General features: G+C 37.9%; 1 protein-coding gene across 1 annotated transcript in view; it reads right to left on the reverse strand.

Moving 5' to 3' along the window:
* Window positions 1-26,955, reverse strand: part of agrn (agrin) — a 434,659-nt gene that overhangs the window by 138,171 nt on the left and 269,533 nt on the right.

A 26,955-nucleotide genomic window follows, 5' to 3' on the forward strand; every position in this document is an offset into this window, starting at 1 on the left:
AAGACCAAGCTTGGGTCTGCTTTACACTCAAAATGAACACCAATTCAACTTGAAGCCTTATAGTGTAAAATCTGAATATAGTAACATTTTAAGGAAGTTGTACCAGGTTTGTTTATTTATATCAAAGCCAGGTTTTGTTGAAAGAGCTGCTTTAAGTCATTGAATTTCATGTCAAAATGTCAGCTGGAGTGTAGTAGTACTATATTAAAGGTGCACCGAACAGCTTTTGTACTTGTCTCCATGGAGATGTTATTGAAATGTTCCATAGTATGTTATTAAACATATATCTCTAACATTTATTCATTATAGATGTGTATATTTCTCAAATTTACAATTCTTTTTGTAAAATAGGGGCAACTCTCCAAGATCTGAATAGTAATGTAGCGTAGTGCTGTCTACCTTCTGATATAGATAGGTTTAATCTATACTGTGCAACATTCTAGACAAAGTGTTTCCGTAGAGACAAGCAGGTGGTGAAATGTTGTGCTGTGTACCTTTAATGAAAATATCTAAACCGACTGAAGTGTGATAATTTGTCACATCTGATTATTAAAAATGCACTTTAGGTAGAAGTCGGGAAAAAATATTTTGTTAAAAAATAATAATAAAGTTTTTGTTCCATGTAGATAGTAATAACAGAGATATTAAGCATAATCCAGGTCAAACATCTGTATTTTAATGGTAACTGTCAACCACAATTCTCATGTTATTTCTCTTTAACCTACTGTTTGCTCAAGTATTGCCAAACGTAATAATAATACTCGTCTCATATTCATAAACAACCAATCTGGAGCAGCCCATTCCTCTCTCACTGCATGAGAGGATGGGGTGTTACTCAGCTGAAGATGCCCTCTCTTAGATTTCATATTCTCCACAAAAGACAGCCGTGAGATTACAATCTGTGCCTTGTTGGTGCGTGATCCATATTTATGACAGTCTCGGCCAGATGTACGCTTCAGTGAGAGCCCAGCGCTGGCAGCCTTTTCATTTCCTAAGACGCGCCACTTTAAAATAAATATTTACTCATGTCCAATATTAAAGCAGCTTTTGTTCAACCAAACCACCATGAATCTCAATGATCGGGGGTAGTGTGTCTATTTAAAGGGCCCATATTTTCTGATCTATGTTATAATGTTGTTTCACAAATCACAAACATACCCAGGGTTGTGTTTTCTTTCACTCACACATCTTACACAAAATCCTGCATATTTAGGCTGAGTTTTTCTCTCAAACTGAAAACATTCTGTTCAAACCTCTATGTTTTTAAACTCCATATACCTTCACTAGAATCATTGGATGATTTTAGTTCTGTATTTCTAATCTCTACTGAACTAAATGTAAAAGGGAGCTGTTAACTTGACATCATTGAATATGCAGAAAATCTTATAATGCATATTTAATCAAACATGAATGAAACAAAGCACAACTTCGGATATGTGAGGAGGTTACAGCATTATAACATGGCTTAAAGGTACACTGTGTAAGTTGCTTCTTCAGTTCTGGTCAAAATGCTGGTAGAGACTTCCTTATATTTGCCTGAAGGGAGGAGCTAACTACACTGAAACAAATCACATCTACTTGTTTACAGTTTCTGTTAGTTGGCTAGGCCTATTGAACTGCACTGAGTGTGGGGTTTTATTAGTAGAATCATTCAGGGCCATAATGGAGCTTTCACACCTCTGGGCCTGACCTGGTTATCCCTGTTGTTTTCTTGTTTGTTTTGATTTAGGTTTGAGCATGGAGTTGTAAACATTTCTGTTCAAAGATGGATTTTCTTTCCTAACAAAATAGCTTCTTTAACTCTCCTCTCAAACTAGTTCTTTTCTCTGGCTAAGATTTGTACCTCACTGTCCTCAAAGGGGTGGTCCGAAGCTTTTAGGTGGAGATGCACAGCAGACTGAGGTCCACTATGGCTCTCTCGTCTGTGTTGGTAAATTTTTGTCCAGTTGACAAATTGAAATTCTCCTTTTGCCATGGACTTTACCTGGACAACTGAGGGATTTTACACACTTACACTGTGTAACTTGTTGCTTGGTCAGTACCTGCTTGTTTCTATGAATATGTCATTGCTCTGCCTGGAATGTTCCACAGTATGACAATAAACACCTCTGGCTTACATTTATTAAATTACAGGTGGTTTTATAGTTCAAAAATACCTGACCTGTAACTTGGTCTGGCTTGGTTTCCATGACGATAGAAAGGTTTAATACCATACTGTGAAACATTCCAGACAAAGCAATAACATCTCCATGGAGAAAAGCATTTGACGGACCCTCCACCAGGAAAGTTACACGATGCACCTTTAAAGCTCACAAGAGTCAGTTTTGCGTAATATAGGACCTTTAAAGTTGCAGTGTGCCGTTTCATGTAGGTTTGATGGCACACTTGGGGGAGAATGGCACTACTGGTTTCTTAATAAGAGCCTGCAATGTGAGCTCAGATATATTATAGATGTTAAGAGACAGCGGTGGTACTGATCAAAAGCCTTCCCACACGACGCCTCATCTTTTTGACACTTTTTGGCTGTTCGCTTTCCCCGTCAAGTCCTTTTGAGGTTTTGCTCCCTAACGAATATTTTCCTCCTTCCTTCCTGCCACTCCAGACCTAATTTATGACAGAAAAAAACTTCAAAAAACAAAGTTGAAAATTATTGTTCTCACTCGAAGGGAGGTTAATGCAGAAGAATGAAATCAGAAGTCATTGTGGGGGCTTTAATGGCGGCCGGGAGAGGCAGACAGCAGAGATGACACTTGGCCTCTAATCTGTGCTAATCATGGGAACAATACAAGGCTGATGACCTCCTGAGTGCTGCACTGCTATCAGATGTGGTTAGAGAAGGTAAAACACTCTTTACTTGTGTGAAACTGCTGGTACTTTCACACTTTCACACCTGAGTTCTAAAGATGTTTTTGGTGCCAGCTGGTTTCAGTGAAAGTTTCAAATAGGTCTAAAATCTCTAGAGCCAACTTTCCCGTCTAAATGTTATTGCATATACCCATATGGTGACATAGCCCAGCCAAATCCGAATTTAGATTGTTATGTATAAATGTACGCTCAAACCGCAAAACTACAAAAGTAGGTTTACTTTTTTTGGATTATAGATTTAATTTAAATTCATCCACACTCCCCATGTTTAAAAAAGCACTGAAAACCATCTCTTAAAAAAAAACAACCTTTCATTAACTGTCTTTTTCTGTTGTTTGTCTTTGTTTGTCTCCTCATGTAAAGCGCATTTGAGTATCTTAAAAAGCGCTATGCAAGTGTTATGTATTATTATTATTTTTTTAAATTTTATAGCTTCTGAAATTGTCATGATTCACAGTTTCCACAAGACGAGATGAGACACGAGATTGTGATTGTGTGCATGAGAACGAGACAAGACAAGACAAGAGTTTTTAAATTGTTATAATAATTTATTTTGAGAATTTTGGTCTCACCATTTTTAATTTACATAAATTTATTTATTTATTTATTTTTCCTGTCATTGTAGTACTTCTTTTTGGAACTACAGCTGCTAAAGAAACGTAACTCACCAAGACTTTACCCTGTTTTGTCCCATCCAAAATATAAACACAGGAAACAGAAATCTCTTGAGATTATTTTTCTCATGTGTACACAATCTTGTGGCAATTTTATCTCATGAGATCTTGTCACATCCCTACCAAATAATACTGAGATTTCTATTGACCTTATTCCCAAAGTTTCCACGGGCGCTGCCATTATTATTCTGCATTTATTCCTCAGGGCGTAATGAGGTGAATACTATAAATAAACAAGAACTTGACTTGAACAAAGCCAAAATCTCTGTCTCCTCATATCATCATTTGATTTGTTTGCCATTTGTTTGAATATTGTCATTAGGAGTGTGGGCCCCTGTCACAGTGCCTGGCTGTTAGGTTGCTGCTGGCAGTTTGAGCCCAGTGCTTCTCTGCGTCTACAGGGAGGGACCCCCTGTTTGCTCTGTGACAGTAAACACTCCGCTCCTCACACTTCTTCATCTCATTAAATAATAACCCAGGCTCACTCGTGCCTCTGCTCGGAGCGGGGGTCTACGCGCTGACAGCAAATGAGAGCTGGGGGGCATCCGAGTGAGGCGTACCAGGGGCGCTTGATTTGTATGCTAACACGGGGTGATTCAGAGACGAACGGGGCGGTGGTGCAGATAAGACTCGCTTCCTGCCTCAGACAAGCACGCAAATCGACTGGGCGAATGTGAGCGGCGTAACAAGCAAACTTCACCAACTGATATTTTCTCATTATTATTATTATCATGCGAACGAGGGCCAAGAAAAGCAGCGCAGAGAAAGTACGGCTATGGAGAAATTAGAATGATCCGGACCGGCAATTAGATCTGTCTCCCACACCGGAGTCAGGCTCGCTCTGAAACGGATAATGAGAAAGCAAAGATAAGCACGCAGATAGACGCAGATAAAGACTCAAAGTGACATTGAGGTAAAGCTATTCCAAGCACAAATACAATTGCAGTAAGTGATTGCAGTCAGTTCATAATGGCTACACCTTGAAATGAGTCAATTTATTTTAGTCAAACAACAGCGACATTGCAACAGTCTAATACTTTTCCCTGAATTTTTAAGTTCACTACACTATTCACTTCCTGTGAGTATGTGCGCTGTGGTAGCTCCAGATAAAGAGCTTACAAGTCAAGTGTAACATGGGGACTTTAAGAACGAGACAGACTTCAATGTACACTCAAGTGGGACAGAAGTCATCACGGCAGAACGGTGGCTACATATGGTTAGTTTATCAGAATGCAGTCAAATATGAGATAAACTGTTGGTGTAGACTAGACCAAAATAAATCACACGACTCAGAGAATCATGTGAAGCTTCCTGATTGGCATGTAGGTTATTTGGCTGTTTAAAGGGACAGTATGTAAGATTTTTAATTTCATAAACACAGGGTTCCCACTCTTTCACTGACAAAAATTCTAAACTTTTCCATGACTTTTTCATGACCTAAAGTGGATTTTCTATGACTTTACAGCACCTACATGTAGAACTGATCATACTTTTAGGGCTAAGTATGAAAAGTTAACCCTTTCCACTCACCTTATGGTTTGGTATTATAATTTGTTAACATTTAAAATACTGTCAGTGCATTTATTGTCATCTCTTTTAAACAAAAGGTGCATATGTTCAGAAATAAGCATAATAGCCTAAAGAAACTTAACAGAACGCTGTAGCTGTGTGAAAGAAATACTAAAATTCCATGACTTTTCCAGGCTTGGAAAATGACATTTTCAATTTACATGACTTTTCCAGGATTTCCATGACCGTGGGAACCCTGCTAAAATGCCTCTTTCGGATCTGATTGGTCACTGCCTACACCCCAGCACCTGCAGTCATCATGAGTCAATGCTGGTGCAGTTTTTGCAGTGAGTGAATTCTGAAGGTTCTGAGCTTTCACATGAAGCCCGTCCATACACTGAGAACGAGAACTGAAAAGCTATATACAGTCCCTTTGAAAGTAAACAGGATAATATCACATAGACCTAATTACAAGTAAATAACATTTTTATATAGCGCAATATAACAGCTCTACATCTGGAACACTGATTTGTCATTTAGCTTGCCTTCCATTTCTAGTGAAACAATGAAACGTGTATCCTTGTCCTTGTTTTGTAAAGACTCTAATGTACACCATTAGTGTTTAATGAAAAAAACACCTGGATGACTGTGGTGGAATGATACAATCGATGTGCTGAGGCTCCATTACGCTCTATAATGGCTCAATAGGGAAAATACTAATGGAACTAATTCTTGAAATAATTTAAATGACTAAACATGCTGACAATAAATAAATAAAACTGAAAAGTCCAAGTAACCTGCGTTTTCTCTATTACAAACTTTAAATTAGTATAATAATATTACAAACAAACTTCAGAGCCATTTTCTCTGGGTACAAACAACAACATGAGTGACAGTTAATAACCAAAAGCTGTCAGGCCGTCTCCCTCCACTGTCTACTCTTTGTAGTCATTTTGAGACAGTGTGCATGCTTAAATTAAGCTCTTTACTGTTAGGAGCACTTTTGCGTTTATGCAATTCAAATTCCTTTTTGTGAGTGTGTGTAGCCTCATTATGTAGGCAAGGTCGCATTTTAGTATATTCCTTTGCAAGGGCATCACTGAAGAGAGACATTTTAACACTCAATCAGTGCGAGCATTTGTTTGTTTTGAGAAGCCTGCTTAGAAATTCAAGTATAGTTGTTCATTAATTAAGGAGAAACAATGCATTGGGCACAACAGGCATGAATTCAAAGTGAACATATGTGCTATATATCATAACATATATAGGTCTCTGTACCCATGGATTCTTTTAATTTTCACATTTTTATTTTCATTTTATCTTAATTTTCATTTTATTTACATAGTGCTTTTCGCATACATATATTAAAAAGACACTTTACAGAGCATTATTCAGTCTCTCCATACCCGGTGGTGGTAAGCTACTATTGTAGTCACAGCTGCCTTGGGACAGACTGACCGAAGTGAGGCTGCCAATCTGTGCCATCAGTACCTTCGACCACCACCATCACTCATACACACTCCACTTTTATACTAGGCACAATGACAGTTTTTGTGACTGTAGCCCCACTGTGCTCCCATCCAAGTACTAACCTGTTTAGCTTCTGAGATCTGACGAGATCAGGCTTTGACAAGCTGGTAAGGCCACTAATGCACTCAGTTTGACATATTATTATGTATTATTTCTTTCACTGCAATAAAGAGTTAAAGGTGTATTTTAATTTGTCTTTGTGATGATTACAATTTTAGGTAATTAAAACGTAAAATACCTCTATATATCCTTAAAGGCGAATTGTGTAACTTTTCTGGTGGAGGGTCCATCACATGCTTTTCTTTATGGAGATGTTATTGCTTGGTCTGGAATGTTTAACAATATGGCATTAAACCTTTCATGGAGACTGAACCAGACCAACTTACAGGTCAGATCTAAGGAGAGGTGATCCCACTGGCATTCACTGTCAGAATATCTGTTTTTCTAGGTATTTTTGAGCAATAAAACCACGTGTGATTGAATAAATGTAAGATACAGCTGCTTAGTATCATACTGTGGAACATTCCAGGCAGAACAGTGACGTATCCATAGAAACAAGCAAGTGATGGACCCTCCACCAGAAAGTTACATAGTGCACCTTTAAATTTTGTGCAATTGAGATCTACGTTTGCAACATTAAAGCTGAATTTTCCAACTATTGGAACTAGGGTGTGCGATATTAAAAAGAAAAAACATATATATATTATGATTTTCCTGTTGCCATATCACAGTTTCAATTTTATCACGATTCATGTACACTTCTGCGTTACTAAAGAGGTAAAATAAAAAGATTTCCCTTAAATCCAGCTGTCACTCACTTATGGTATCTATGTTTGATTGAGTTAAATAGACGTGAATCATATGAGGAAAATAGCAGATCGTCACAGAGTCTATATTTTTATCATCATATCGTCCAGCCCTAACTGAAACTTACTCAAACTCTTCCATTTTGAAAATAAAAGGCACAATATTCCACTAAAACCTGCATCAAAATAAGCTTCACACTGAGTTCTGAGTAAACTGAGTAAACCCTAAAAAGTTGGTGGTGGAGAAGTTTGCCTGGAGCGGGTAAGCCAGGCCATCGGGGAAAGTAGGATTACTCACCTCTTCCTCTGCAGCATCACACACAGACACCCAGGCCCTGCTCTGATCCACTGTTTGGCACTTTATTAAGTCATCAGCGGGGCCTGTCAGCACCATATCGGCTTTACCTGCCCCCTAACATCACCATAACACCAGACAGAGAGTTTTGAGTTTGTGGGGCTGTGTCTACTCTGCCTTTGCCTGTCGCATGTTCGGTATAAGGGAGCGAACAGGGGCGGTATGGAGGATTAATCAAATGCAACAACGCCATGTGGGGGTGCGGCTGTGTGACTTCTCATCAAGGACCCCCCCAGGAGAAGAGGTAAGGTGGAGTAAGAAAGTCTAGTGTCAACAAAAATGACAGACAAACTTTCAATAATGCCAGACAGGAAAACTGCTGCTGTCTTCTATGCAAATGTGTTACTCAAATAAAAACCCTAAGTTTTACAGAATATTTAAGCAGTGTTTTTCACTCCACTGGATATTTCTATTCCTTTGGTAACCAGTCATAATTTGAATTAATGGTAATTGAACAAATTTCTTTTTAAAGTTTGGTTGTGGGAGAAAAAATGTGAGTGTCGTTTTAGTTAATGTGATTTGTGCAACTAAATTTGAAAATTTGGGATTTTACCAAGTCTAGACAAGACTAACATAATTATCATGTTTAATATAGTAGCTTTGTTTATTTTGTTTATTTTAGAACACTAGCAATTTGCAGACAACCTGACATCAAACGTGTTCAAAGAAATCATTACTGGTTGTGCTTTATTATTATTTTTCCTCACCAGGATACAAATCTAGTTGAGTGTCTTATTTTTCAAGCCCATGCCAATTTTACACTAAAGGACCCAGTGTTTTCTGATTTATGTTATAATGTTCTTTCCTCATCAAAAACATACCTGGAGTTGTGTTTTGTTTCATTCACACATGTTTAACACACAAATCTTACATATTTAGGTTGAGCTTTTCAACTAAAAGCTCTTCCTCCTTGTGATGTCATGTGGTAATACAGGAAGTGCTCCACTGTGTTTTTAAACTTCCTACACCTTCACTGGAATCATTTGGAGGATTTCAGCCCTGGAATTGCCAATTTCTTCAGAACAAAATGTAAAAGGAGCTGTTAACTTGAAAACAACCGCTTCATGACATCACAAGGTCAAACAGAACATTTTGACCTTTGGAGATGTAGACTGACTAAAGGATTACTCAAACCAGGGTATCCCCAAGTTTGACTAACCCAAATTTAAGACTGTTAAAAGACTTTTTTAAGACCACTTAAATGAAAATTAAGACCAAAATTTCACCCAATATGCAGGCTAAAAAACACCAGATCCAATTCTCATAATGACCAGCCAACAACAGGTACTACATTTAGAATCTAAGAGCCACTGTGGATTAAACCGACACTTCCCCATGATCCATCCAAACATCTTACTCCACTGTACTGATTGTTTACTCATTGCCGCCGGCACCAGAAACCAATGTATTGTTTGCACATACTCAAAATTAGACGTGCATTAGACACTGCAGCCCGGCTGAGTATACAAAAAAATAGGCTAATGAAATTTAAGACCTTTGTGAAAAAAATAAGACTTGGGCAACATAACTTAAGACTTTTTAAGACCTTAATTTAGGAACGTGAAATTTAAGACCTTTTTAAGACTTTTAAGACCTCGCAGCTACAATGCAAACACGTGTAAATGAAACAAAACTCCAGGTATCTTTTTGAAAAGGCTACAGCATTATTATAACATGGTTTAACCCTCTCAGGCTCAAATTATTTTTTAGTATCAGGAAAAATCTGATATTTGGGGAAAATTATAATATAGGGTAGTAATATACAATCCTGACTTTTTTATCCTTTGTAAATAAAAAAAAGTATTTTGCACTTCTGGCAGGCCGTTTGCGTGTAGTCATTCTTGCACAGTCTGCATCGTCCACGTTTATCAGCATGGATGGGAGAAAAGGCTCCTGAGTAAAAAAAGCTCATAAAATATGGATGTGGAGTAAGTAGGTAATTGGAATTTAGCTGTTGCAAATCTGCAACGCCTGCCTGGAGAGGGTTAAAATTCACAAGAGTCCATTTGGTGTAATGTAGGACCTTTATATATAGAATCTCTCATCAGCCTTGTGTCATAATTTACATAGCTTTCCTCTAGCTACATGTCATCACTAAGACTTAGTCAGTAGCTCCTGTCAGCGAGACCTCTCAAATCACAGATCCCTATTTGCACAGCTTCAGGCAAAGTTACACTAGCTAACTCAATCTGGAAAGCTTCAAAAGTAATAATCTTATGTGGCTTTTCAGTTATTCTGTCATTGATATATATATATATATATATATATACACTAGAGCTGAGTGATAGTATTCTATGAAGTTATGCACAAACTTACCCGAGCAGAGCTATGTTCCAAGTGCTAAATATGAGCATACACTCAAATGGACGGAGAGGAGATGGGGAGCAGAAGGCATGGATGCAAGCAGGGCCAGCAGATTAGCAGTGCCACACACCTCTCCAATGCACACTGCAACCATTCTGCCCACTGAATGAAACTCCATAGCTCCATAAAACCACCAAATAAAATGTGTGGGAACTCTCTGTTTTTCTTTCTGCAGTTCCCACACAGTGTTTTGCAGTGTTTGAAATCATAGGGATGGAAATGAATGCATGCATTTATGCGCTCACAATCAGATGCTTGTCCTAATTTAAAGGGGGATTGTGTAACTTTTCTGGTGAAGTGTCCGCCACCTGCTTGACTCCATGTAGATATAACTGTTTTGCATTGTGAATGAAAATAAAGTTGGTCACCTCAATGGATTTTAAAGTATTTTTGAGCTATAAAACACCTGCAATTGATCAAATACAAGAGAGATACTATATGTTTAATGCTCTACTGTGAAACAATCCAGGCAAAAAATAACATCTCCATGGAGACAAGCAAGTAGTGGACCCTCCACCTTAGATGTTACACAGTGCACCTTTAAGGTAATGTTGAATCTTAAAAGCAATAAACAATTCCAAGTGTGTGTGACAGTCCAAAGTTATTCTCCAATTTTCAAAGCACCCAAAATGTAACAACAACTAGCATGCAACAGTACAATTCCTGGTTCTCAGATGACAAAATGGTTCATGACTAAATACAGACAGAACTTTCACCCTATATCTGTACCGGGGCAATGCTACACAGACAAAAATTGGACATTGTGTGTGTAGCAAAATTGGTCAGATTTAGACAAAAGACTGTAGAGTTTTAATTACCGTGACAAAAGTTGAGCAGAGAAATGCCATTGTCACACTGAAGGCGTATCAGTTTGATGGTAGTCGCTGTCATTTCAGTGGCAGATTACACGGGGGCTACACACACACAATTTGTTCAGCTGAGTGAGTGACACCAGCGGGACACAATCAAATCGAGCTGTGGCATTTAAGGGAGCCACAGACATACAGTGCTTTTTCAAAGGACATTTAGCTCAAAGTGAAATATCAGCGACAACGAAAAAGCAGAATTTGGCAAACCTTGACACAGGGCTTTTTCAGGTGAGTTAGCATTATGCGCTGTTCATTTTTCTGCACATAATTTTTTTCCAAAACGTGTCTGCAGCGTTTTCAAGTGTGAATGATTTATCTAGACTAGTGTAGTCTGACCCAATAGGGATCTAGCACAAGTCTGTCTTGTTCTCCAAACTGAATTGTTGTCTTTCAGTGACAGGTCCATGCTCAACACATAGTTGATGGAAGTGGCTGCAGTGACCCACACTTGGTAGAAAATGTTATGAATTTTACAATAAGATAAAGCTAGAAATAAATACCAAAGCAGCAATGGCGTGGACAACAACAAGTCAAATGGGCCAAGTGCAAGTCATATGGGCCATCTACAAGTCAAATGGGCCAACTACAAGTCATGTGGGCCATCTACATGTCAAATGGGTAAACTACAAGTCAAATGGACCAACTACAAGTCATATGGGCCATCTACATGTCAAATGGGTCAACTACAAATCAAATGGACCAACTACAAGTCATATGGGCCATCTACATGTCAAATGGGTCAACTACAAGTCAAATGGACCAACTACAAGTCATATGGGCCATCTACATGTCAAATGTGTCAACTACAAGTTAAATGGGCCAATACTAACACTGTGTAACTTTTTTAGTGGAGGGTCCGCTACTTGTTTGTCTCCGTGGAGATGTTATTTCTTTGCCTAGAATGTTCCACTGTATGACATTAAACATATCTCCCTTGCATTTGTTCAATTACAAATGTTCTATAACTCAAAAACCTATTAATTCTTACCTTATGCAGGCTTGCTTCTCCATAGATCCTACCATTAACCTGTCTCCATTGTGATAACTGAGTTTGTTTCCATACTGTGGAACAACCAAGGGATAACAGTAACATCTCCAAGGAAATGATCAGCTGGTGGACCATCCAACAGAAAAGTCCTTTAAAAAGTCATACTGTGGAAGAAGGAATAATTTTTCCACTTTTCTGACTAAAAAGCTACATACTGTGGCTTTAAAATGTGACATAATACAGGACTACATTCATACCATACTCCATACAACTGTACAACAACTCACCCTTATGTAAGAGATAACACTCCCTACATCTGTACAACTCACCCTTATGTAATGGATAACTCTATGTCCTGTCAATCATCATATCATTGTTGCACTATCTTCCTATGACCTCTTGTATAAAGCTGAGATTTTATATTTTATTTACTTATCTTTCAATTTTATTTTGACTTGTACATATACATTTACATAATTATGCCTTATTTGACATCTGTCTCTTGCTATCTTTTTTGCTGCTTATTTAGAATTTATTACTATTTATATTTTCGCTCTTTGATATTATATTATATGTGATGAGTGAGCTACTGTGTCCAAATAATTTCCCTTGTGGATCAATAATGTATGTCAAAGTCTAAGTCTAAGCGTTGGGTCGGAGGGTTGATTTGACAATGAAAGTCAATAAGACGTCAGTCCGCAGTTATATTTGCAGATCTTCCATTTAGTTAGCTCTGATGCAGGAGTACCAATGTTACTTTTAAAAATGTAGACTTTCTTCAGACATTTACAACATGTGAAGATGTGAAGTGGTGTAGACAAAAACAATCTTTGTAAGGTGAATTCTTGAAAACAGCTGTAGCCAAAATTGTCTTCAGTTTTCAAAGTAACTCAGCAGGTTTATTATTCTGAAAACCCCAATGAAATCCTGAAATTCTCCATACACTTTCAGGCTTTCACATGCCCACTGTGCCTCTTTCTCTCATTCAAAGTCTTTCTGTATAAATGTTCCTGTATCAATTTACACTAAGCCGCACTGTGCACTCTTATTTCCCAATCAAAAGACCCTCATCTCCCAACAATAAGTACATCCTAAACACTACCTCGGGATCCTCTGCTTTCATCCGAGCGCTTTGATCCGGTTCCACGTCCGCTCCCAAACAACATAAATGCATTATTGATTACGTGTGTTCTTGACCTTAAAAGAGTAAACAAAGGAGGTCTAATAGGCTCCGGACAGAGCTTTGGAACAGGCCAGTCGCTCGGTCCACACTGTCGCTTTAAAGATGCCCCAGTTTTCGGCCCATAGCCACCAGCCCTGACACTTTTCCAATAGTAATACACTGTTTTTCCCCCACAAGCCATTAGCAGCGCTGTGAAAAGACCAAAGTCCGGCCGCACACTCATTGTGTTCCTAACTTGGCCTGTAAGTCTTTAACCTTGCTTTATCGAGTGGACCAGGAGTGAAGTTTGAAGTGGCAAGAGGATTTGAACTTAGTTTTTGCACTTCGAAGAATACAATCTTTTTTCACGGTGTGCCACTGCTCCCTATACGCCCAAGTCTACGGCAGCAGGAGAGCCATCCATCTCACCCCTTTGCTGCTAACTGGATTCTTCATCACCGCAACAGGTGTCTATGCCCTGGGAAGTGTATCTGTATTCACGAAAGTTAGTTATATCTTAAGAGATGTTTGTATATTGTGAAAATACAACATTAACAATATTTGATTTGGTCAATTTAGACTTAGACAAACTTTATTGATTCACAAGGGAAATTACTTTGGCACAGTAGCTCATACATCATAATATATAATAACAAAAGAGAATCCAAATCCAAAAATAAATAGCAAAAATACCAAGAGACTGGTGGCAAATAATAAGGGATAATTATATAAATGTAGAATAAAATATAAAAATAAAGTAATAAAAATATATCTTAGCTACATACAAGAGGTCGTAAGGAAAAACAGTGCAAAGATGATAAGATAATGACAGCAAATTTCAGCAAATGTAGTGTAAATAATACTATAAATCAGTCAATAAATAAAAAATCCCACTATATGTGATATTAGGCCTGTCACAATAACACATTTTGACATGCAACATATTACTTAAGTAAATATAGACGATAATATTGAAACTAATTGATGTCACTAACATAATAATCCTTAGGCAGGATTCTCCCCAAAAACTATTCTAAATCTACAATATTGTTAAAAAATCATGAGCTGCAATAAATAAATCGCAGAATTAAACGCTTTAGTACTTAGTTTGCATCTGTAATGAGACACAGAAGTTATTAATTCAACCTTTTACAGCTTACATTTTTTTCCAGCTTTCATATATTGAAAGATTGATATATAGCATTAACTTAGTTTATTATAGGCACATGCTAGTTCCAGTCCCTGCCTCCTGGTGATTCCTTTGTGGTTGTGCAGTCAGACCCATGTACTGGTGTGCACTGAAGCGGTGGCTAATAATACTTGGCCTTTGCCATCAACACTTGCTAATGAGTGATAGCCGCTGGGTACAATATGGTGTTTAGAGCTGCTAACATGTCGCTAACAGTGCTGTCAGACATGCAGCTCACTGAGAGGCTGACACCACAATTAACACGTACATAATGATGGATCTTTTTCGCTACAACTATTTCTTTTTAGCTTTGAATGAGTCACATAGACACATATATACTGTACTTCTTCTGTTCTGTTATTCTCATTCTGTGCAGTATTAAATTAGTTTAGTTTAAAGGCACAATGTAACTTTTTGGTTGGGGGCCTGTCACCTGTTTCTATGGATATATTATTGCTCTGCTGAAAATATTCCACAGTATGACAGTAAACAGCTCTACCTTACACTTTTTAAATTACAGCTGGTTTTATAACTCAAAATATCTTGAGAAACAGGCATTCTGACTGTGAGGGGGTCACCTCTCCACAGATCTGACCTGTAACTTGGTCTGGTTTGGTCTCCATGATGATAGAAAAGTTTAATACCAAACCTTCTGTGAAACATTCCAGACAAAGCAATAACATCTTCACAGTGAAAAGCCACACTGATTATGTTAAAGATGCACATATTCCAAAAAATATATATGAATATATGACCTTATTTATTGATGAGCATTACTAGAAAAAAAAAAAAACAAAAAAAAAAAAACAACAGCATACATATATACAGTAATTTTCTCTGCTGACAAATACAAAAATGTTTGGTTTTGGTCCACTTGATTCTGCAATGTTAAAGTGAAAGTGAAAACTACTGGAGCTTCAATGTATATTTCTGAGTAATGCAGTTCCTACATCAAACGCACAACCTAAATTATACTGCTTATCTGTTTTTGACAAAGGTTTAGTCATATATGTACTTTTTATTTGCAATTACAGCTGTAAATTACTACACCTCATTGCCCCCTGTTCTCATTTATTTGGTTCTTTGACCTGCAGTAGACTGGGACAAAGATGGTCTGACAGGTTTTGGGGCGAAGACAATTTGAATTTGGTTATTGCATGCACTCAGATTTCCCTCTGCATGCAAATAATAAAATACATAATTTATCATTGCAGTCAGGAAGAGCATTATATTCAACTATAGCCTTATTTATCATTTTGTTCAGCTCCTACAATCACCCAGCAAATTTTTCCAATATAGGCCCCTGTGAAACATGACAATTTAATTTGAGCAACTTTGATAAAAATGAGAATAAAAGTCTGCACTGACATTTATTCAAATTGAGCTCGAGAGATGAGACAAACATAAATTGATTTTCTACATTTTTAGGCTTCGGTTATTGCTGTTGGAGTCTTTTAATTGGAAATAAAATTGTGAGGAAAGAACAGAATGGAGCGGGCTAATTAGCAGATGCATAAAGGTATATTGTGCTGTTCTGCTGTGCTGAGAGGAGCAGAGGTAAACAAGGAACTGAGCAGCATTCAGACTTTAATGTGAGATGTCATGGTCAGCCCTGTGGTCAAGTGACTCACAACTGGTCCACTTATCCATTCTACACAAAAACAGACACACATAAACACACTTGTCAGGAGGACTTCTGCCTTAATATGGTTTGAGTAGCTGGGCCAGAACTGACAAGAGTGAAATAAAAATTGCTATGTTTTGTTATTCCCAGTCTCAATACTACAAACATGAGTACAGTTGATTCATGACAATATCTATTTAGAGTATAGGTGGTTGATATATAGAGCCGATATTTGCACTTTTATTGTGTATCAGCTACCAGCCTTACATCTCCAGAACAGGCGGATATTTGGTTTTGGTATATATTTGTTGAACAAGTCTTAAAACAATTTCACTTTTTATCACTTAATATTTTGTAAAACTTAGCCACAAAAGAAGAAATGCATAACAGATTTTAACCACAGACCATTTGCACATATTTATTTCAACAATGAATAGCTACCCACATAATTGTACCAAATGAAATATTATTGTACAAATTCATATGCTTATCTTCTCCACTCAGTTTGAGAGTGGAGAGAGGAGAGGGTGGCCAAGGTTTTGATTAAGACAGTAGAGCTGCACTTCCAGCCCTTGGAGAAAAGTTGCAATAAAATACAAAGCCAGACACAATATTGCAGTGGTTCAGAAGAGGTGTGACTTCCCCAAAGCACTTCCAAAAAAGACATACTATAATACAACCTAGCAAGGACGTCCTGTTACATCTACACTACTCTCTAATTGAGTACAACAACAGAATGGGATGTTGTATTGTTTTTGTCATTATAATAATATGTATGAAGACAATGATGTATGAAACTGTTTGTATGAAAGATTTAACAGAATAGCAGATGGTGCAACACTGTTAGGGACAATAAAATCCTCTACTTCTGTCTACTGATCATACAAAAACACAGAAGCATTTGTGCAATATTCAAAGTCTAGAATTGGGTTTAACTTGGATATGATATAGATATAGAAAGAATATCAGCCTGGTGAACTTAGAGACTTAAAATCAGCTTCTGCCCACCCCTGACAGGATAAAAAGTATTTGTGGTTTGGTAAAGAAAAAGTAGCGTATTTTTCAAATCTATAAGGCCAAATCCTTTAGTTTTCTCAAAAATCGACAGTGCGCCTTATAATCAAGTGATTTTTTGTGGTACACGGCATTCAAAAATCTGTCAAAATGTTTTAGTACGACTTTGATAAACTACAAAGTCTTGATGGATTGTCGGAGAATTATGGCTACTGTAGTCAGGAGCCTCGTGGGGTCGTGTCCTTTAGTCTGACAGAAGTTGACCACATCAGGGCACAAGGAGCAAGCTGTTTTTTCAGCGCTTTAGTTTATGCAAATTAGCAATGTGGTTTTAAGTTTCGTTCCGTAAAACATAAACAAATCTGCAAAGCAAAGCTGCATTAAACACATTATTACTTAATGTATATTTGAGTCATCCTCATAGGAAAAAAAAAAAAAAACTTAAATTATCCACCCACATTCACATTCATAATACACATTCACCAAGACAGGGAGGCAACGCCGGGTGGGTTACTCAACGATCTGCCAGTGGATTGTGGATGTCTGGGCTAAGGAATCAGCCTCAGGTGTCGTCCCTTTGTTTAGCTTAATGCGCCTTTTAAACTGTTGCGCCTTATGTATGAAAATAGACGAGAGATTTCAACATTATTGATATTGCTCCTTATAATTCGGTGCGCTTTATAGTCCGAAAAATACGGTAACTCTAAATCGAAAAGGATCTAAAATAAAGGTAAGGTATTCGGGAAATACTGTATTTTTAAAACAATAAAAGGTAGCATGGCAATCTAAATATCTGTTAGCAAATAACAAATAATACAAACTTATCTTTTTCCATTAAGTTGTAATAACTGCAGACTATTGAATGTGCAGTTTTCTTGTGGTAGCTGCATATGCATTACTGCTTTTATATATAGACCTAGTGTGTCTATAAACCATTTTCTCCCTTTCCATTAGAAGGCAATGAAAAATGACAAAAACAGCTTTTCTCAAATATTACATCCTGTTTGTGTTTGCTTGAGTATTCACCAGCTAAATCAATTAACTGATGCCTGCTCCTCCAAATGAGCACATTGTTTACTATGCACACAAACTCTCTTCTTTGTCTCAGTTTTAATAAAGCCACGCTGTGCCCCGGAGAATGCAGTTTAGACAGTCAAATCTGGCTTTTTTAACACACACACAAGCACCTATCACAGAGACAAAACCCGCACTCACACAAAGATATTCACTCAAATCCAACTTCTTGTCATCCATTGTGTAACCCCCCCAAATCACATCTCCACTCTGTGCTCAGGCGCTAGTTATACTCATATTTTCAACACCCAGACACTTTAAACATCCTCCCTTACTACCAATCGCTCCCCAAAGTATATGTCTACGAAATAACACAAGCATGCATTATTCAGAACAAGTCAAATGCATAAATACATTGAAAAGTGAGGCAAAACAAGCCTTGGTGGAGCATTAAAGTGAATATGGGCGTGTGTATAGGCAGATTGTTTGGAATTTTAAAATGTGATCATGAAGGCTTCAGGGCATCTCAGGGCCCTGAAGGTAAAACTTCTAGACAAGAACCATGACAGGTAGAGAGACTTTGCACATATACTGGTGTTTGTGTATTTGTTTTACAATTAACACCCAGATAAACATTACAGCAGCTTGTTAAGGATACAACAGTGAGGTGTAGCAGCAATGGAATAAGACAGTGCTCCTTTTTTTCTAGGGATCCATATTTTAAAAGTCACAAACCTTCGAGACCCAAGTCAATAGACATTATTCGTAAACCACAAAATAAAGGTGGATTTGACCATTACTAAACATTAATAAGGATATTTTACTGCTGATTGAGTGACTGTCTCTCTAAACAATTATTATTACTCAAGTTCTAAACAATGAAAAACAGTCATTGAACCAGCAATAAAAGGATCCATAAGTCACCTATTTGGACATTAAATGTAGCCTATTTCTTTTTCTTTTCAACATTCAACTGAAGCAGCAATATTGGAACTAAATAGTCAATAAAATTATTACAAAAAGATTAGAAACTATATAAAACATGCGTTAACATTTCAGCATGTGTCAGAACTGAATTTTGCAGACCTACATGGAGGTCGTGACAAGGCAACCCAAAAAATCTCTGTGGAATAAGGTATAGATAAATGTTGATGATAAATATTAAAATTCCAACCACAACAATTACACAACAATTAAGACCACAACAAAAGACCAACATTATAACTATTGATACTTATTCTACTGGTATACTTAAAAAAAAAAAAAAACAGTAAGCAAAACTAGTCTGATATGTTGGTTGGTTGATATATCAAGCCGATTTGGACTTTGTAGCATATCGGCTATCAGTTTCAAATCTCTAGCACAGGCTGATATTTTGTTCTGGTCAATCTACTGCCTAAAACATACACAAAGCTTTATCATAACACTTTAATCCAGAGAGATAGATGCACTAAATGTGACTACACTGCTCTATTAAAGGTTTGTGGGGATGAATATATTATTTTAAAGGTAGCTTATGTAACTTTTCTGGTGGGGAGGGTCACTGCTTGTGTCCATTAAGATCTTAATGCTTTGTCAGGAGTATTCCAGAGTAAAGCATTAAGCCTACCTTGCATTTATTCAGTTAGAGCTGTGTTTATTGCTGAAAGGCTAAAACGTATATTTTTATTGTCAGGGGGCTTTCATCATCACAGATCTGACCTGAAACTTGGTGGACACTCCAACAGAAAAGTGAAACTGTGCACCTTTAAATTCAAATTTTCCATTGCACTGGATTTTATTTTTGGTGATAACATACACACTTCTTTATTTGCTGATAAAATGATGCAAGAGACATAATAATAAACATTACATGGTATTGCAGGAGAATAGACTGCCAGAAACCAAAGTGAAATAGTGCAATAACTGTCTGGGTTTGACTATAAAACATTGTAACTGTTCTAGTTCCATATCACTGCACATCATAGGAGTTTAATTGTTTCAACACCATTAAGAGTAACAATTTTAGCTGGGAGCAGAAAATGTAGATGTAGTATGAGAGGTCAGAGATGAACGCAGGAATGCAGCGTGGACTGCAGCACTGCTCTTCATCCTCTCCTCCTCCTCTGTGAGTGCAGTTAACAAGGAGACAGTATATTTTTCAATCTGTTGGTGTGTGAGTGCCCCCAGTGTGTTTATACATCACTGAATATGCCTATAACTACAGTATCAGCTCCCTACAGTAGACAGTGCGCCTGGCAGCCTCTGCATGGCATGGTTATGAATACCAAGTACCAGTCAATGCCCCAGGGAAATAAAAAGCACGGAAAGCGGAGTTATTTACAATGACCTCTCGGCCTGTGCGTACTCTTGTATGTGTGTGTGTGTGCGTGTGTGTGTGCGTGTGTGTGTGCATAAATGCGTTTAGCAATCAGCCCACAGCTATGAGATGACTCTATGTGTGTGATACAGCAGCAATGGAACGAGCAAATTTGGTGTGAAAGTTTGGGGAGCCAAATGGAAAAGAGGAGGAGACTTTGACAGAACTGTTTGCAGGGCTAAATGAAGAGGCAGGAGGAAGGGATGCAAGGAGGAGGAGATGAGGCAGAGGGAGAACAAACACCAGGGAACACTGCAGAACAAGGTAAGGGAGGCAAAGGAGAAATGAGATTTGTAGTTTATTAGACACATAATGTCAGGAAAGTTGTTATATAAGAACATTAACACAAGGGAGGTCATACACTCCTCTACTGCCAAAAAGATAAAGACATTTTAAGGTATAACAGGGTACTTTATTGATCTCCAAGGGGAAATCCACCCTCTGGATTTGACCCATCCTGATCCCTCAATGTTGCTGTGGCAGCCTATCAGGAGTAGTGAAATAGTACAGTGCTCGTGAGGGGATGGTGGAAAGCGGAGCACACTGGGTATATCCACGCAGACAGAGGAGAACATGCAAACTGAAAAAGACCTACACTGCCCAGGGCTTGAAATCGGGCTCCTGCTAGCAACTCAGTCATAGCGTCATTACAATAGCTAGAATAGCTATTTTGACTAACTAACTAGAATCTAACCAGAATAGCTGATAGCTAGGGTCAATGACACACAATCAATCAATTAACCTGCCCAGGGACTACAGGTGGAAATAAGCACTGGTGCTACAACCTGGTATAATGCATCTCTCCTGTTAAGGTTAATGTATATTAACCTTAACCTGACCCTGTCTCATTAAATGAATAAACCAAAAAATAAATAAATAAATAAATAAATCTGAATGCAAGTTATTTAACTCATGCTAGAGTTAAATAACTGGTAAAACTTTTGAAGTGTAAGGAATGGAAGACTCAGGTTAAACCTATGCCAAATACATCAGAATCCATCCTTACAAATATTAGGTCTTTGGCCCTGTTCCTATTCAATGACTATCTCTGTCAAATACAAGCCAACTCTGAAAATACAGCTTCCAAGATTGTCCCCCTTAAGGGTGCACCGATACTAATATTGCTAACAAAAATCTGCACTGATACTGAAGAATTCATAGCATCCCTAGTCCCCCTTATGTTCCTCAATCTTTCTCCTTATTTAAAAAAAAGAGTTTTTAAATTGTATAAAAATTATGAATGCAGACTCATGTCTGTGCAATCTTGTCAAGACACTAGAGTATGAGAACATAAGCAGAACCATGCAACCATGCAAAAACATATATATATTCAAAGTATCTCTTACACGTCACAACTGGTGCTTTTGACCTTTACCAGCACAAACCCAAGCTGTCAATCCTAAACTCTCTCCTTCATAAAACACAATGAGGACAGTAGGGGAACGAAAAAGCCATGGAATTGATGGGAAAAATGGTGCACGGTTATCTTTATGTGTCACCAGGGGCAACGCAGCATGACGCCACAGCCACAAAAGATGGACAATGGATCAGAATAAGTGGAGAGGACTAAGGAACAGAGAGGTGGCTTTCATCTCACCATGGTGGACTTCCACAGGGTCTGCGGGACACTTCCTGAGACCCCTGCTCCAAACAGGATGAGGGGATAAATCAGGGCTGTACTGGGACACTTTAACACCATTCAATTTAACATCAAAGCCATAGTAACAAGGCCAGGACAGTCCATGCTCCAATGGGAAAAGGGCTTTTCAAGGTACGATGGTGTTGTATAAAACGGCTATCATTAAAAATCATCTTTGAAACCACATTTGGAGATGACAAGATCCATGTGGTGCGTTGACCGTAACATTATGACCAGCTCAAGGTTGGTGGGCGGTGGGTAGTTTTAATGGTGGATGTCCCCAAGGTCTGGTTCTGATCAGAGGTGCAAAGGAGGAAGTGGTGTCATGTGTTAGAGCAGAAGCAGAGGGGCACAAGACCTTGGCCTGTGTCAAGGTCGTAAAATAATGTTTATGGCATCTTCCTGACTTCGAGACATTAACGGCGAGGTCAGAATATTTAAGTGTCAGTTAAAGGCGCTGAACATGATTTTTACTGTCTTAAAATGTGAAAAAACACAATTAGATCGTTTTAAATGGTTTGTAGTTGTCCAAAGTTATTCTTCATTTTATGCATTCTGAGCATCCTAATTATTCACCCCAAACTATAAAAGATATATTAACATTTTATACTATAATTAGATGCAAGAACACATCAGACCTCAAGAGCTCCTTAAAAGTCTGGTACAAGCCTTGTGTCCAACTCAAGCCATTTTGACAATTCAAACTTTAAAATTTAAACTGAAGACAAAAGATTATGGTATCGTCTATATTCAGTATTGTACCATTATGTCTAGTACAACAAGTACAAATTCAATACTTTCTTTACTCCCAGGAGTAGCAAGAGGAGTACCAGAAAAAGAAAATATCGACCAACCAAAGTGTATATTATGCAGTTGAGAATGTACAGCAAGTTGAAATATGGTTCATAAAATGTAGTCCTAAAGCCTCACCTTGCAAAGTATATTATTTGATGCAAATCCCAGTTAGCACACACTGTAATGTGGATGTTTTTAATTCTTGGAAGTTCTGGAAATATTATGATGAAGCTGCCACTTTGTTCTCGAAGAGCACACAATGTTAATCCTTTCATTACAAGTGTTCATTTTAGCCAGAAATATGTCAAAGCAAACAAATAACAGGTAACACATTGTACTCTTCCAAAATGATTTCTCACAAATATTTCTATAAAGACTTCAATGTCTGATTTGAGCATGAATACATTTGAATTAATTAGTAAGCAAGCAATTTTTCAGTAGATTTGGTGTGGTTTGTGGTTTTGGTCTTCACACCTTCCTTCTCTGTGACATCCTGTGTACCATTCTGCAGTATGCCAGAGCAGACCGAGAGACAGCTGTGTACACTTCTTCTGCCCATGGATAAAACACTTAACAGATAGTACAGAAGACATATGCCACGTATCACACAGTCCAGTGCTTCTTAGCCCTCTCTCCAGCCCCAACTAAACACACACTCCACTTGTTGCACTCAGGAGAGAAGTTTAAAAAGAAAGAAAAGTCCTTGTTCCACCAGAGTGGCCACACAAGATGAGCTGTGCACTACGCTTGGAGGATCTGCAGCGTATTTACAACTAGCCTCCAAGTTCAATATTAGGAGTTTGGAGTGCACAACCACACACACACACACACACACACACATACACTACCACTGACCGCGTGCCTCTCCTCTCTCCAATGAAAAGTGCATTCTCACCCCTTTTCTCTTTTTCTTAGCTGAGCAATTTTGCCTCTACGCTTCATGTTGTTATCAGCCTTTCCTGCAGGGCCAATTTAAACACAGCACTCCTTTTAATTTTGATGATATCTGGAGCTATTAGATTTTGTGCACTCAAGCCATTTGACCAGCGGAAATGAATCTCAAATCAGTTGTAAAGATAAGTCTCATTAATACTATAGGCTTTTTAAAGCCACTTTTAGGCCAAAAAATCACTAAAAATGTTTTTTGGGGGGGTTTTGCACTAAAAATGTAGGTAAAAAAAAACATACATTCTTACTGTGAGCAAACATTTCTTGTAGTTCACATGACTCCTGACACCCACAAGCCGCTGGTTTACAAACAGGAAGTGAACACGGGGACGCTTCCGACTCATTTGACTCTGACTCTGATTGACTTTACACTGGAAAATGTTCACCTCTCTCTGTAACTGCTGCAGTGAGCATCATTGTTTTGGTCTTAAATTTTTGTATGAATCAGCTATACATGACCCTGGTGTTTTTTGTATGTAAATAAATTCCTATTCCTAATATGGATCAGCTCCAAATTCGCTCCATCATGAGATTTGTTTGACTGGAGTCGCTATGGGTGATGTGATGAAGAGGGCCTTCCACTGTTTATAATAGAGGTGGGACCAAGTCCTTGTTTTGCAAGTCTCAAATAAGTCTCAAGACTTTGACCTCAAGTCTCAGTCAAGTCCCAAGTTAAATACAGGCAAGTCCAGGTTGAGTCACTGGCCCATAAATCCAAGTCAAGTCCAAGTCGTCTGCTTTGAGCTTCAAGCTATTTCAAGTCTTTAAACCAAAGTACAAAACACAGCTTAGATTTTTGCAATTTATATGACTTTTAAGATAAATTGTACTTATAAAGTCATAGTATATTTATATATGAGTATTTATAGAGTATATAAGAGTTGTAGACATGAATTTACTTATTTTTTCCTTTTAAATATCTTGATAAGATCTTAGTGTGAATTGTTACAGTCAGAATAAAAACAATTCAGATTTAAAAATGCTTCTCAAGTCTTCTCAGTCAAGTCAAGTCCTAAGTCATTAGCCTTCAAGTCCAAGTTGAGTCCCAAGTCATAGTCCATTTTATTAAGGCAATCTCAAGGCCTAAAAATAGTGACTCAAGTCTGACTCGAGTCCAAGTTACGACTTGCAAGTCCTGACCTCTGGGTTATAATATTCCACAATATGGCATAACTTAACCTATGGAGAGTGTTCCAAAGTATGGTTTTATCTTTCTTTTTCAATGGAATTATGTGACTCCAGAATACTGACTCTTTAAAAAATGTTTAATTGCAGTGACTATATGGGATCTACCACTTGCTGTTACCAATGTCTATCTCTCAATACACAGACAGATAGTGAAGAGGTTCAGATAAGAATTGGCACATAGGAGGAAGGGGTTGTGCTACTCAGCAAGAGGAGATTGGCTTCCCCTCTTCAGGCTGGAGGAGATGCAGTGCCTCATGGGAAGGAGTTCAAGTGTCTTGGGTCTTGCTCAAGAGTGAAAAAGGAGATTGACTTGGTACAGCTTTAACGCCACTGGTCACAAGAGTTCAATGATCAGTTTTTTGAATAACCTCCTTGGTCCTGGCTCAAGACTGTTTCCTTGGCTTCTAAACTCCACAGTTGTCAATCATCTTTACTCACAATACAGAACCAATTGGAAATAAGCTGGCTCTGTCCTTTTGGCCATTTCTACTCAGTGGTTGGGATATACAACAGAGCAGATAAGAAAACGAGGAGATGAGGAGTCAAGGAGTCAAGGAAACAGAATTGGGATTGGACCCATGTTGAAGGTTGAAGGACCTATAATATGTGAAATGGATTCTTGATGAGCTTTAAGCCATGTTTAAATGTTGTTACCTCATCAAAAACATACCTGGAGTTGTGATTTGCTTCATTCACACATGTTTGAGTAGCTATCTATCTTCATCTCCAAACCTCAAAATGCTCTATTCTACCTTGTGATGTCATGTAGGGGTAGTTTACAAGTGAACAGCTACGTTTTACCTCGTGTTTAGTAGAGATTAGAAATTCCAGGGCTGATATCATCCAAATGATTCTATGGAAATGTAAACTGGTCGACCTTGAATCATCTACGTAGAAATAAATGAAGGTAATGGCATTTGGATCACACAAATGAGCGCCAAAGAGCAGTGAACAAACTAGTGACAACCACATTTTTGCTCCTGGCCTAAGGGGACCTTCTGCATTTGAATGTGGTAATTGGCGACACTGTTTTATAACTAAGGTCCCGAGATAATAGCGGTGTTGAGGCAAATGAAGCTAAACGGTGTGGTCTGGCTAATGGGATCTCAAAAGAGAATAGCCATTTGGATATTACGAGACTTTACCGTTAAAAGCTTAAGTGACTGCAGGACATGTTAATCAGTCAATTTGAATAAAATGGGAAGTCAAATGTGGAAGAGCGTTGAACCGTGTTGGAACTTGCTGAAGTTTCACCTTTAAGAGCGCTCAACCTGATTTTACTGTCTTAAAAACATGAAAGACAGAGCTAGTTAACTTTAAACGATGCAGTGTGATGAGTTTATATCATAGACTGTATAAAGAAGTGGACTATTGAAGTGTGACGTCACCCACAGTGTTTGGCTACACTGCAAAAAACTAAATCTAGCCAAGTTAAGATGACTTGAATTAAGAAATTGAATTAAGAAAGAATAGTGACTTGAGTAAATTTCACTTGACAAGTAAAATTATCTGCCAGTGAAATAAGACTTTTTGTACTTAAAATATGAAAAGACATCTTGTGACACTTAAATTTTGCACTCAAAATAAGAAACAAAATCGAATGTTGCTTGAATTAAGAAAAACACACTTATTCCATTGGTAGATAATTTTACTTGGCAAATTGAATCTACTCAAATAAAGTATATATTTTTTTATTTATGTAATTTTATCTTACCTAGAGATTGTTTTTTTTCCATTGTATAGTCAAATGAAGTTCACGAGGCTAGTAGTTACAGGAGCAAATTTGGTCCATATTAGGAATAGGAATTTATTTATGGACAAAACTGTGAAATAAAGTAAGTATTAAACATCAGGACATGCAGAGGGGGTTAATATGAACATTTTAAGACCAGAATAATGAAAAGGCTCACAGCAGCAGTTACAAAGAGAGGGGTGACAATTTTTCAATGAAAAGTCAGTTGGAGCCAGAGTCAATGGAGCCGGAAGTGACCCCTTAAACACGGCGGCCAGCAGTTAGCAGTCTATGGTTTATATTGAGCATGCTAACGCACACTTTCTGGTAA

Source organism: Boleophthalmus pectinirostris, unplaced genomic scaffold (assembly GCF_026225935.1).
Source record: "Boleophthalmus pectinirostris isolate CB_2022bp ecotype Guang Dong unplaced genomic scaffold, ASM2622593v1 HiC_scaffold_8, whole genome shotgun sequence".
In the NCBI taxonomy this organism is placed as follows: domain Eukaryota; kingdom Metazoa; phylum Chordata; class Actinopteri; order Gobiiformes; family Gobiidae; genus Boleophthalmus; species Boleophthalmus pectinirostris.